Source organism: Diabrotica virgifera, chromosome 5 (assembly GCF_917563875.1).
Source record: "Diabrotica virgifera virgifera chromosome 5, PGI_DIABVI_V3a".
Classification (NCBI taxonomy): domain Eukaryota; kingdom Metazoa; phylum Arthropoda; class Insecta; order Coleoptera; family Chrysomelidae; genus Diabrotica; species Diabrotica virgifera.
This window is the reverse complement of record NC_065447.1, coordinates 255262556-255277637: the sequence shown is the minus strand read 5'-3', so window position 1 is coordinate 255277637 and position 15082 is coordinate 255262556. Positions and strand designations below refer to the sequence as shown.

General features: G+C 36.3%; 2 protein-coding genes across 7 annotated transcripts in view; both read right to left on the bottom strand.

Moving 5' to 3' along the window:
* LOC114326119 (cadherin-87A) overlaps window positions 1–15082 on the bottom strand; it is a 1008603-nt gene that overhangs the window by 916705 nt on the left and 76816 nt on the right. For 4 of the 6 annotated variants that reach the window (XM_050651140.1, XM_050651141.1, XM_050651145.1 and 1 more), the window contains exon 2: window positions 9604–9627. The exons of the other annotated variants lie outside the window; for them this stretch is intronic. The gene's annotated coding sequence lies outside the window, so the exon portion shown is untranslated. The remainder of the gene's footprint in view (window positions 1–9603; window positions 9628–15082) is intronic. 6 annotated transcript variants of the gene reach the window in all.
* The window catches only part of LOC126885608 (uncharacterized), a 126240-nt gene that overhangs the window by 88632 nt on the left and 22526 nt on the right, over window positions 1–15082 (bottom strand). The gene's annotated exons all lie outside the window — the stretch shown is intronic.

Genomic DNA, 15082 nt, shown 5'->3' with positions numbered 1-15082 from the left:
CAAAACTTTAAACAAAACATATTTCAATTTAATCTACATAAAATAAACAAAAGAATTATTTCAGCACGTCTATGATGTGGAAGCAATTAATAATTGTTTTAACGTAAAATCATACATTAATAACGACCACACTAATTTTGACATATTTTATATTTTAAACGTTATGACTTAGTGAGTCTCTCACTATTAGTCCAAGAGCTGGGAGCGGATTTTTCTCGTGATAAATAATATGGAAAAACTATACGGGGATATGTTGAATTAGTTGTGCACATGACTTTCCCCTACGTGCGGAATCCAGAGTGGGAGACGAAGGTAGTTATAGGGGCTAAAAGTCGCGGTTTTTATTATTTTTTTTTTTTTGTATATATATAAATTCGGGTTCAAAACGTCCTCCGACGTTGTCCGATGCCTTGTTGCCAATATCTTCTATCATTGCAGTTTTCATCTTCTAATCCTCGTACACTTATTGATCGTCTTACTCCTTGTATCCATGTCGTTCTTGGCCTTCCTCTTTTTCTGTTTTCTGTGGGTATCCATTTCATAATTTTCTTTGGCAGTCTTTCCTCCCCCATTCTCTGAACATGTCCGTACCACGTTAATTGTTTCTTCTCAATGCATTCTACAACCGTTTCCTGTAAATTCATTCTTCGCTTTACTTCCTCATTTCTAACCTGGTCCAATCTTGATGTTCTACTTGCTCTTCTTAGGGCGTCCATCTCAGTAGCTTCTAATTTTCGTTTTAGGTGTTCCTTTATTCTCCATGTTTCGGATCCGTATACCAATGTGCTCTTAATCATGGTGTTGTATATTCGCATTTTTCTTTGTTTCCCTATCTCGGTACTCCATAAAACTCCGTTCAATGATTTAATTATCGTTCTTGCTTTATTTATTCTGCTCTTAATTTCTGCATCGTCAGTACCTTCCTTGTTGAAATTAATGCCCAAATACTTATATTTATCACAGCTAGTTATTTTCTGATTATTGTCCAATATCATATCAGTTGAATCCTCATCTAGGCATAAATATTGTGTTTTTTCTACATTCATCTGCAATCCCCATTTTTCGTATTCTTCCTTCAATTTGCGAGTCATATATTCCAAATCTTCTTTATCGTTTGCACATATTATCTGATCGTCTGCAAACTGAAGGGTGTACAGGCAGGTGTTGTCGTCGATTTGGATGCCCATTCCACTGCATTTTCTTTCTTTTCCATATTGCAAGGGCTTTGGCGATATAAATCTTAAACAGACTCGGTGATATGCAACATCCTTGTCGTAGACCTTTGTTGACTGTAAACAAATCTGTTATTTTGTTTCCTAATTTTACTGCAGATTTCATGTCACTGTATAAATTTTGGACAGCTTTTATGAGAGTAAAGTTAATGTTGGAGTTTTGCAGTACTTCCCATAGTCATACGCTTTTTTTTGTAACTCTCATTATCGAGATAGTGAACCAAAATTTGGAAATAAGTAGATCGTGACGTAGATAACTAAGCAAAATCTCCAGGGGCATAACGCTGCGTGGGGGACAAACGGGTGGCGGGCAGGGGTGAATATAAAAATTATAACGGGTTTTTTGTGACGATTATGATCGTCATGATCTACTTATTCCCAAATTTTGGTGCACTATCTCGATCATGAGCGTCACAAAATATAATAATAAAAACCGCGACTTTGACCCCTTATCACGAGCAAAATCTGCTGCTATCTCTCCGACTATATGTTTTTAATATTGTTTTAATTGCGACGTTTATTCGTGTATTTGTCCACAACAACATTTTTGAATGCTTGGTAAGTTCTTCTTAAATATTCTATCTTTTGATAAATTATGTTTTAGTCAATAATATTTTTTTAAAAAGGCATAGATATCCTGTCGAAAAAAATGTGAATACAAATGTCTTAATATCATAGACAACCTTTTTTATGAATCCAACACCAAAAAACTCTGGTAAATTTATAATATATACCGGGTGTCCCAATAAGAATGGCTCTTGGCCATATCTCAGGAACCGTTTCTAGTACAGCTTTGAGAAAAAAATATTTATAACAAAAGTTGCCTCAGGAAAAGCCTGGAAATTATTTACATAATTGTAGGTCCACCGCTAGAGCGCGTTATTGAATATCAAAAATTAAAAAATCAAAATGTTACAAAATTTACCTAATGAAAGGGCACTGTAAATCCAATCATCGTATTCTTCATAAAATACTGCGCATATTTGATTTCACAAGTTTAAGTATACCTTTGCAAATAACAGGCGGGGGTGAGTGGGGTCCTTCTTATCAAAAAATGGCTGTAAGTCCGGTTTTGCTAAATCGAATTTTGCATACTTGGTCTTGTTGAAATCAGCTCTTTTTCGTCAATGTAAGTGGATTATTTTCTAAAAAGCCTAATAAGTAATATGCAAGCTAGGAGGCGTTATTTAATTATTTTCAAAAATCTAGTTTTCTTTGGAAAATATTAAATACAAGTATGCATTTTTAATCCTGTATTACAAAATAAGACCAAATTAGCAACATAATACCGAAAACCGCATGTCGATACCTTTTTTCTATCTCGAGATATCTTAAGAAATGTGTAAATTCTAAACATAACTGTTACTGTCACCGGTAAACGAGGTTAAGGAAAAGTAGTGTGCTATGCAAAAAACAAATAAACATTTTTCAGATGTAAGCGTATATAATTAATTAAAACAACAATAAGACAAACAACACTATAAAATATAATAAAGAAATAAAAGCAACTACTTACTTAGTCTTAATGACTGCCTAATAAATGTTCAAATTGTTGCCCATCATTTTCGATGCAAGCATTTACTCTTTCAAGAGTAGATTGAATAGCAACAGATTTAACTGTTTTAGACTTTTATTTACGGGGACAGATTAAAGACCTTGTTTTTGCCGCTAGGACCACCACTCGAGAAAACATGATCTAGAATCTAGAGAATACGAAACGCCATTCAAAGCATTGCGAAAGCAGAAATTGAGACTGCTGTTCAATCTACTCTTGAAAGAGCAATGCTTGCATCGAAAATGATGGGCAACAATTTGAACATTTAGGTCGTCACTAAGTAAGTAGTTGCTTTTATTTCTTTGTTATATTTTATAGTGTTGTTTGTCTTATTGTTGTTTTAATTAATTATAAACTTTTACATCTGGAAAATGTTTTTTTTGTTTTTCCATAGCACACTACTTTTCCTTAACTTCGTTTACCGGTGACATTAACAGTTGTTTAAAATTTACACGTTTCTAAAGATATCTCGAGATAGAAAAAAGGTATCGACATGCTGTTTTCGGTATTATGTTGCTAATTTAGTCTAATTTTGTAATACAGAATTAAAAATGCATACTTGTATTTAATATTTTCCAAAGAAAACTAGATTTCTGAAAATAATTAAATAACGCCTCCTAGCTTGCATATTACTTATTAGGCTATTTCGAAAATAAGACACTTACATTGACGAAAAAGAGCTGATTTCAACAAGACTAAGTATGCAAAATTCGATTTAGCAGAACTGGACTTACAGCCATTTTTTTATAAGAAGGTTCCCACTCACCCCACCTCTTATTTGCAAAGGTAGACTTAAACTTGTGAAATCAAATATGCGCAGAATCTTATGAAGAATACGATGATTGGATTTCCAGTGCCCCTTCATTAGGTAAATTTTGTAAAATTTTGATTTTTTTATTTTTGATATTCAATTACACCCACTAGCGGTGAACCTACAATTATGAAAATAATTTCCAGGCTTTTCTCGAGGCAACTTTTGTTATAAATTTTTTTTTCTCAAAGCTGTAGTATAAACTGTTCCTGAGATATGGCCGAGAGCCATTCTTATTGGGACACCCGGTACATACATATATTTGAATTATAATTTTCCTAGCCACATAAAAATAAAGAAATTTTCAGTTCCATTGCGGTTATACTCGATACCGCATTTACTAGTATCTACGTTTTGATATGTATTAAAACAATTAAACATTAATAATTACGATATGCAGATATTTTGAAAACCACAGGAAAACAGCAATGGTCATCGCTGGCACCGCCATCATAACGGGCAATATTCGGAGGTTATTTATCATCAAATTCCAAACAGGAGCTGAACTAATCCCGGAATCCTCAACAATGGTCCAAATGAAGCGTATGCAGGCTTATATCGACGTTTCGGTATCTCTATCAACAACGTACGCCAACCATCCGTGAGTTGAGGGGTTACAATAGCCACCAATGTTGCATTAGAATTACTCGAAGCAGTGTTTCATTTGATTACAGTTAATTTCAAGTTAGATAAATCTGTTTCTATATACAGGATGAACATTAGAATGAACACATTCATAATAAGTATATAGTTCACTAAGGTAGTGGAACAGGATTATCGGTCAACTATGAAGAATTAACGAGAGAATACCGCTAATTCTTCATTCCTTGATTGCAGACGTTTCGTATATTAATCCGTACATATCATCGGTTCACTTAAAAATTAGTTAACTGAGCATACATCCATAGAGAATATTGGAGTATTTGCCCTAAAAAATGGAAGTCTATAAGAAAAAAAAAAAGAAAATCATTTCCACGGAAATCATCATCATTATCTTTGTCTTTCTCTATACGGGGTCGACTTCTCTAATTAAATTTGTCCATAAGTTTCTAGTTTGGGTCATACAAATATCAATCACCTTTACCGACACGTTCCCATTGCTTCTCTCCCCAGATCTTCTTTGGTCTTCCTCTCTACTCGTCCCAAGAACCCGAATATCAGCAATTTTTCGTATTAGGTGATTAACATCTTGTTGTTGAAAATGACCAAACCATCTTAACCTATACTCTCCTATTTTGGCATGAAATGGTGCCACCCCTTTACTTTCCACGCAGTCTTAATTGTATCCGTTCTTGTCACTCATCCATATTATAAGCATTCTTATTTCCGTCACATTTATTCGTTGTCCCCTTTCTTTTTAACTGCCCAACATTGAGTTCCGTACATCATAGCCAGTTTAATAGCCATATAGCCGTACATAGCCTGGCTGTTTTATAGAATTTTTCCTTCAGTTTTCTCCATCGCCAAATCTATTGATTTTCCTGGCTGATAAGTGTATTGACGATCAGTGAGTGGTTTATCCTTCAACACCTCATCTGCGATGGACCAATCTAGGTGCCTTTCTAGCGTTTATATATTATATAGCCAATATACCATTAAACATAGGATTTAAAAATATGCTAAAATCTAAATTTGTTGCAACTATTTCTCATCTACTAAATTAAGCATTGGGAAACATGAAGAGAAATAAAGCTGCAGGAGAAGATAGTATTACTACAGATATGATATTAGAAGGAGGTAAGGAACTCATTGCAATTGTAACTAAGCTTATAGACAGTTGTTTACACCAGGGCAAAGTCCCTAAGAGCTGGAACAACTCTAAAGTAATCTTATTACACAAGAAAGGTGATAATCGAAAGTTGGAAAACTACAGGCCCATCAGTCTATTGTCACACCTATTTAAAATACTGACCAAAGTCATAACTACCCGACTAACAAGAAAATTAGATGAATACCAACCATATGAACAAGCAGGTTTTAGTAAAAGGCTATTCAACTTCCGATCACCTGTTAACCACAAAAATATTAATAGAAAAATGTAACGAATACAAGTTTTCAGTTTTTATAGCATTTGTAGACTACGAAAAAGCTTTTGACACTGTAGAACACACGGCCGTAATAAACGCAATGCAAAATTGTAGAATATACAGCAGATATATTAACTTAATAAAAGAAACTATGAACCAAGCTACAGCTACATACTACCTAAATGAACATGAATACACGAACCATGTACCATTAAACAGGGAGACACTCTATCACCCAAACTGTTCACCTTAGTTTTTGGAGGATGTTTTTAAAAATGTACATTGGAAATATAAGGGAATAAACATCAATGGCCGCTACCTCAGCAATCTACGATTTTGCGGATGACATAATCCTGATAGCTACTGACCTACAAGAACTGCAAACCATGCTTTCAGAACTACACACAGAATCTTCTAAAATAGGACTGAAAATGAATTTAAACAAAACAAAAGTCATGCACTCCGAAGAAACGATAATAATAATAAACAACAAAGTTATAGAAAAAGTTGAAGAATATATATACTTAGGACAAAAAATAATACTAAATAGGGAAATTCAAACGGAAGAAATAAAAAGAAGAAGAAAGTTAGCATGGGCAGCATTCGGCAAACTGAACTATATACTCAGAAATCAGCAAATTCAACTACATCTTAGATCTAAAGTTTTTGATACATGCATTATTCCGATATTAACATATGGGGCACAAACATGGACAATCACAAAAAAGAATATGAACATACTCAGAGTCACTCAACACGCGATGGAAAGAGCAATGCTTGGCATATCACTTAAGGACAGGAAAACAAACACATGGATAAGACAGAAAACCAAAGTCACCGATGTGGTACAAAAATCACTAAAATTGAAATGGGAATACGCTGGACATGTAGCTAGGGGCGATCTTAACAAATGGCACAGAAGAATTCTAACCTGGAGACCATACGAACACAAAAGACCCAGAGGCATACCTCCTATGAGATGGACAGATGATCTGAAACGAACTGCCGGGAAAAATTGGCTACAAGTAGCGTACAACAAAAAACAATGGAAAGGAAGACTTGAAGAGGCTTATGTTCAGATGTGGACGTGAATGGCTAGAAGAAGAAGAAGAAGAAATTAAGCTTTAATTCTGATATCTCCTCTGTTTTAACAAAAAAAAATTTATTTAAATAATTCGTTATTTATTCTTACAAAATTTAATAAAATTCACTTTTCTCTTTTTGAATTGATTACTTATTTCTTCTTTAAAATTTGGAATGACTAATTACGTTATAGAACTGTTCAATACAAAAATTAAGCAAATATGGTGTGGATATGAACAAACTCTCTCCGTTTCACAAATGAGTTGACTAACCTTTTTGTTTCTTCTCTACTTCTTTTCCCTGATTGCGTCGTCCTCGATTCTCCCACACGTACTCTTGGATGTTGCGAAAGGTCCCTCTCGTCTAAACTGCTTAACACACAAACAAACAGGACTCGCTCAAATTCTCGACTCAGTTTTCTCTCTGCTCGATATCTTGTGCAAATAGATACCAATCGGCTACTCGTTCTAGACAGAAACAGGAATCTTCCTCGGACACAGGAAAATTAACTTCTCAAACCGGTCCACGATTTTATTTCAACTTGATTCTGCTCGCAAAGGCCAACTTCGCCATTTACACTGACTTCTCACTTTTCAAAAACTGGACTGCCGTCCTCAGATATTAATTTCACAGTGCCTATTTTTTCTCTCGTCAAAATCAGACTCAACTCTCATCCCTTCCATCCATCCTTTTCCACCAATCACCAAACATCATTTCTACCCAATACACCCATATTAGCATTTCTTAAGAAACGATTTAATTTGTATACAACTTTCCAATTTGTCAAATTCTGGGAGACATCAAATTACTCTCGTTGCTAAATAAAAAGCCTTACATTCTAAAATCAATAAATTTGTTTACCGCTTAACCTTCTTCGAATTTTTTTATAAAATGTCTTATTGTCCATTGCAAAGCGAAATAAAACTGTATTGTCTACTCTGACCACACCATTGTTTTAGTCCGTTCAAAAACCCATTAAGAAAAACCACCTTCTTAACGATTTCTCTATTCCGCGAAAACACTGATTGCTCACTAAATTATCCTATTACAATTTTTGGTCATATACAGGGCGATGAAAATCTATAATTTTCGTGGTCTCTGATATAAATTTATTTTTTTAAATTTTTCTCAAAAAAAATTATACAACAATACATACATTGTAAATTATGATTCGGGAGTGCTCCTAGTAGCATTTAACGTGTCTAAGTTTGTTTACTTCTACTGCATCTTGATTTTAAATTTAGTATAGTTTTTTAGTGATTCCGTCGTTTTCAGTTAGCGTTCAACCACTTTTAGCTCTACTTCAAATCTATTGTACAGAGCATTCTTCTGATTTTGTTAAAATTTGCTCTAGAGAAGTGTGACATGGCGTTCTTCAAAAGGATTTCCCAGGTGTGACCAGCAACCTCACTGGGGTAAAAGCATCTAAGGCGGTCACAGAACAATAATTGGAGTAGATTAAGCTTTTATAAAATTGTTTATTATACCATGAGCTATTTTTCTTTTGTTTTCTTGATCTCTCTGGGCAGCTATCATGGTAAGCCATCGTTATGGCCTCACCATTTCCGCTACCCAGTCCAGACCCTCCACGTCTGCAAAGGCAACGTTGAAAGAGGCACTAATATATGCCTAAATGAAAGTAATACTATAAGAAGATAATTTTTACTTATTTATATTCTTACTAGAATATTATATTTTTTTATACCAACATACTTCTGTTATAATATATTAAACTATAGTTTTAAGAGATTCTCTGAGAATATTTCAAGTCAAGACACACTCAGCGGTCCCGACCTGTATAAACCGAGTCGTAAACCTAAGAGCTTTGCTCAGCATATATATTTTTCAACACTTATGTTGTTTGACAAATCCTCCAAGATCCCTACATCTCCGGTATGCGCATTTGCAAATCCTAATTATTTATTAATTCCGCAGGAGTATTTTTCCCTATTCCCGCAAAACTTTCTCTATCCCGTTTTCCGTGGAGTTAAGTGTGTGATAGGGAGAGCAAGGTCCTCACACTCTGCTCCACACATCCGTTCGTTTTTCCTCTAACAATATCTTATTAGCAAAGTTTCTCCGTAAAAAGATATTCTCTTTTTACTTTTGGGGCAAATGTTGCCAGCAAATTCAATTTCTGTTTATGGGCGAGTTTGTTTATGCAAATGTAGACGCTTTGTTTGACAAAGTTGGGGATAATTCATTTTATTGGCGGTTTTCTGTTTAAAGTGCACTTTGGCTACAAGCGGATATTGTTATTTCTGAATTTTACACCCGAAAATCTAGCGCAAAAAGTCCATCTGCAAATATATCAATATATACTTTTAATCATATGGGCATTGGCTCTTTTCCTTTATGAAATGAAATAAAACTCGGCTTGATAACAAGAAAACCCGTTTGGGTAATACAAAGATATGAAAACAAGGAGTAAGGATAGGTCTATTTAGATAAAAGAAAGCGTTGTGACATAAGACGAGACCTCAACATAAGACGAGACCTCAACATAAGACGAGAACTACGTCTACACTTCCAAGTGGTTGATTATGAAAGACTCTGATTAATTTATTTTGTCGAAGAATTTAGCGTGTAATGAGTTGTCCGAAATGACTGGATAGAGAATGTGTAATAATAATCTACGTAGCGCGACTTGTGACTGTGCTAACTGAGGACGTGAGAGTGCATACGTAGACCGCGGGTGGTGCTTATTCCAACTGGGGACGAGAGAGTATCTTATTACCGCGAAGAAACAGGAGATTATAGAGATTCTTAAAATAGGGGAAAACGCGTTTGTTAACGGAATGATACTTCATTCAATTACCTTCTTTTCATTGACAATTGACATTCAATTACCTTCTCAGGTATATACAGTTTTTAGATAAATGTGAATAAACTGACCTTAATGTTGTTGGAAATTTTCACCTGAAACAAAGAAGAGCTATTAGAAGAGCAGAAAAATAATATATATATATAGTTTAGCTCTCCAGGCCTAGAAGGCCCATGGCTTGGTTTACTATTCCTTTCCAATCTCTCCTATTTGCTGCTTTATTTTTCCAATTTGTGATTTTCAGTTCTTCTATGTCTTTTTCAACATCTTTCTTCCATCTGGTTTTCGGTCTACCTTTCTTCTTCTTTCCTCCTATTCCTCCCGTTAGTATTTTTTTGGGAAGTCTCGTGTTTGGCATCCTTTGGATATGTCCCAACCATCTCAGTCTTTGTGATTTTACGATCCCTACTATGTTTGGTTCACCATACATCCTCTCCAATTCCACATTTGGTCTTCTTATCCACATTCCATTCCATATCTTTCCGCCAAATATTTTTCTTAGGACTTTTCTTTCCCATACTTTAAGCATGACTTGCTCGGATTTGTTCATCGTCCATGTTTCACTGGCATACAAGACTATAGGTCTTATCACTGTCTTGTATATTCTTATCTTAGCCCCTCTAGATATGTTCTTATTTCTCAATAAGTTGTTTAGAGCAAAGATACAACGATTGCCAGCCATAATTCTCGCTTGGATTTCTTCTTTTATATTTGGTCTCCTAGTGAATGTCGCTCCTAGATATTGGAATCTCTCTACTTCCTCGAATTTATATATTTTTGCCTCTGTGTTTATTGTCAGGTATTGTCCTTGTGTGTATTCTCGTTCTGTCCATTCCATATATTTAGTCTTTTCTTCGTTTATGTATATCCCTTTCTTTCTTCCTATCGCCTCTAGTCTTTTTAGTATTTCTTTTAATTCTTGTTTGCTTCTGGCTATCATTACTATGTCATCAGCGAATGCCAAGCATTGGTGTTTTCGTTGGTATACAAGTCCTGTCCTGTTAATTTCGGCTTCTCTGATGACTATTTCAAGAAGGATACTAAACAACAGTGATGACAGTGGGTCTCCTTGTCGTACCCCTTCACCGACCCTAAACTTATCTGTTTCCTTTCCATTTATTTTAACCCTGTTCTCTGTTTCTCTGAGTGTAACTTTTACCATCTTTATTAATTTTTTACTAATTCCAATTTCACATAGTGCTTTGTATATTTCTTTTCGTTTAACTCTGTCAAAAGCTTGTTTAAAGTCAATGAATAGGGCCATTGTAGATTTTCCGTATTCGTAGCTTTCCGCTTGTATCTCACGCAGCAGGAAAATTTGATCCACCGTGCTGCGTCCTCTTCTGAATCCACATTGATATTCTCCTATGTCATTATCTATCTTTTGTGTTATCTTGTCTTTTATATGTACTGCAAGTATTTTATATGCAACGTTTAGTAGGGCTACAGAAAAATAATAATATCCTAAATAATAACATTGTAATATATTCTTCTTCTTCCTGAAGAATAAGTTGCAGGTGGCAACAAGTCATATATTGTTATTTCACATAACATTGCTAAGAGATTCTAATTTGCGCTTTTTGATCGTATTAATAATTTCGCATTTCTTGTCCGTTCTACGTAGGACCTCATCATTGGTAACACGATCCACCCATGAAATTTTTAAGATGAGTCTGTAACATCGCATCTCGAAGGCCCCAACCTTTCCTAAAGAAGCTTCCGAAAGTGTCCAAGCTTCTACTCCGTATAACAATGTAAAGAGCACAGAACATCTGATGATAGAGATTTTGTACCAAGTGGTAAATCGTGACTTCTGAAAAGAGTCTATATGTATATTGGCGAAATTGGGTAGAGTAGAATACCTCTACAATAGAGGTACTATTGTACCTCTACAATATTTTTTCATCATTTATACGTATTTAGCTGTATTAATAAACAAAAATTATAAATAAAAACATTCCAATGTAAGAAAATGTTTACCAATTCCAGAATAAAATAAAATACTAATATTAAACAGTTACACATTTATCATTCCGACATGCCATCACTTAATTAGATATGCACGTCACATTAAAGTATGCATCGTACATGAATGTCTGTGTGTTGTAGGAACATAAACTACAGTTATTACTTAAAGTGTAACTACAGGTACATGTGACCTGTTTGGTAACCGAATGTATGGTAATGAAATATACAGAATTTATCTCGCTTAACAATATCAAACAGTTGCATAGTCGTAGATAGAATAATTTGAATATCTCATCTGGCTTGTGGGTATTTCATTAATGGAAATACTAAAAGAATAGACTAAGTTTTCACTCTAATGGCATATAACATATCCCACCAGAATGAAAACAATGGGAACCTTCTCTGGTTACACCTCCGAGGCTTCTACAATTTGCAAGCCATACGGATGCTGAGACTAAGGAAGATGAGGGAATTCTACAATTTACAATTCACGTCACATCTGCTCAGCGCGGTAAAGTTCCAACGAGACTGGTTCCCTTCATACTCCACACAGAGTAAATGTAAATCAAAAATGAATAACCACTTTCAATTTCGTTGCAAAACGAAAATACAGCCGAACCATATTCCAGTCCAATCAGAGAGTGCTGCAAGCACCCCTACCGGTTTCGAAACTTATTAGTCTCTCATCAGGAGGCACATATGCTGCTCTCCCCGATCCAACCAAAACAAACCCCAGCGTGCAGTCCCGAATTGCAACGAACGAAATGGCATAGATGCCCTAGCGGCAACTGCTAGCAAAAGACTAAGTTTTCACTCTAATGGCATATAACATATCCCACCAGAATGAAAACAATGGGAACCTTCTCTGGTTACACCTCCGAGGCTTCTACAATTTGCAAGCCATACGGATGCTGAGACTAAGGAAGATGAGGGAATTCTACAATTTACAATTCACGTCACATCTGCTCAGCGCGGTAAAGTTCCAACGAGACTGGTTCCCTTCATACTCCACACAGAGTAAATGTAAATCAAAAATGAATAACCACTTTCAATTTCGTTGCAAAACGAAAATACAGCCGAACCATATTCCAGTCCAATCAGAGAGTGCTGCAAGCACCCCTACCGGTTTCGAAACTTATTAGTCTCTCATCAGGAGGCACATATGCTGCTCTCCCCGATCCAACCAAAACAAACCCCAGCGTGCAGTCCCGAATTGCAACGAACGAAATGGCATAGATGCCCTAGCGGCAACTGCTAGCAAAAGACTAAGTTTTCACTCTAATGGCATATAACATATCCCACCAGAATGAAAACAATGGGAACCTTCTCTGGTTACACCTCCGAGGCTTCTACAATTTGCAAGCCATACGGATGCTGAGACTAAGGAAGATGAGGGAATTCTACAATTTACAATTCACGTCACATCTGCTCAGCGCGGTAAAGTTCCAACGAGACTGGTTCCCTTCATACTCCACACAGAGTAAATGTAAATCAAAAATGAATAACCACTTTCAATTTCGTTGCAAAACGAAAATACAGCCGAACCATATTCCAGTCCAATCAGAGAGTGCTGCAAGCACCCCTACCGGTTTCGAAACTTATTAGTCTCTCATCAGGAGGCACATATGCTGCTCTCCCCGATCCAACCAAAACAAACCCCAGCGTGCAGTCCCGAATTGCAACGAACGAAATGGCATAGATGCCCTAGCGGCAACTGCTAGCAAAAGACTAAGTTTTCACTCTAATGGCATATAACATATCCCACCAGAATGAAAACAATGGGAACCTTCTCTGGTTACACCTCCGAGGCTTCTACAATTTGCAAGCCATACGGATGCTGAGACTAAGGAAGATGAGGGAATTCTACAATTTACAATTCACGTCACATCTGCTCAGCGCGGTAAAGTTCCAACGAGACTGGTTCCCTTCATACTCCACACAGAGTAAATGTAAATCAAAAATGAATAACCACTTTCAATTTCGTTGCAAAACGAAAATACAGCCGAACCATATTCCAGTCCAATCAGAGAGTGCTGCAAGCACCCCTACCGGTTTCGAAACTTATTAGTCTCTCATCAGGAGGCACATATGCTGCTCTCCCCGATCCAACCAAAACAAACCCCAGCGTGCAGTCCCGAATTGCAACGAACGAAATGGCATAGATGCCCTAGCGGCAACTGCTAGCAAAAGACTAAGTTTTCACTCTAATGGCATATAACATATCCCACCAGAATGAAAACAATGGGAACCTTCTCTGGTTACACCTCCGAGGCTTCTACAATTTGCAAGCCATACGGATGCTGAGACTAAGGAAGATGAGGGAATTCTACAATTTACAATTCACGTCACATCTGCTCAGCGCGGTAAAGTTCCAACGAGACTGGTTCCCTTCATACTCCACACAGAGTAAATGTAAATCAAAAATGAATAACCACTTTCAATTTCGTTGCAAAACGAAAATACAGCCGAACCATATTCCAGTCCAATCAGAGAGTGCTGCAAGCACCCCTACCGGTTTCGAAACTTATTAGTCTCTCATCAGGAGGCACATATGCTGCTCTCCCCGATCCAACCAAAACAAACCCCAGCGTGCAGTCCCGAATTGCAACGAACGAAATGGCATAGATGCCCTAGCGGCAACTGCTAGCAAAAGACTAAGTTTTCACTCTAATGGCATATAACATATCCCACCAGAATGAAAACAATGGGAACCTTCTCTGGTTACACCTCCGAGGCTTCTACAATTTGCAAGCCATACGGATGCTGAGACTAAGGAAGATGAGGGAATTCTACAATTTACAATTCACGTCACATCTGCTCAGCGCGGTAAAGTTCCAACGAGACTGGTTCCCTTCATACTCCACACAGAGTAAATGTAAATCAAAAATGAATAACCACTTTCAATTTCGTTGCAAAACGAAAATACAGCCGAACCATATTCCAGTCCAATCAGAGAGTGCTGCAAGCACCCCTACCGGTTTCGAAACTTATTAGTCTCTCATCTTTTTTTTACTAAAAGAATACTTTAACAATTAGTATTTTAAAATCTGTATTAAAGGTCCAGTAGACGGAATTACAGAAGAAGTATTAGAATTTTACAACGGATTACAAAATGAACTAGATGAGGCTAGAGAAGAATAAGAAGCAATAATAATAATGTATGATTGGAACGCTAAAATGGGCAAAAGCATAATAGAGGGATGGTATGGGATGAGGGATAGAGGTATATGGAATAAGGATGCTGCAGAAGGAATTATCTAAACAATGGGAACATCTATTGGAACCAACAAATAGAAGATAAGCAGGAAAAAGAAATGCGTAATACCAAGAATTAAAATAAAAAGAGAAGCAAAAATAGAATCACAGCATAGGCTAGATGTAACAGAATGTATAGATAGATTTAAAGAGGTGGCCTTCTGGACTATTCCACTGCGACCTTTTCAGATTTATTGTGGTTCTCTAGTCCTAGATAACATTCTCTAGCCTGACCCCTTTTTAAAAAGTCTAATAGCTTCTAGGCTGAACCTTCTATGTAGCTATTTGCGGTGGATTTTCTTCTTCTAATGCAAAGAACCACACATT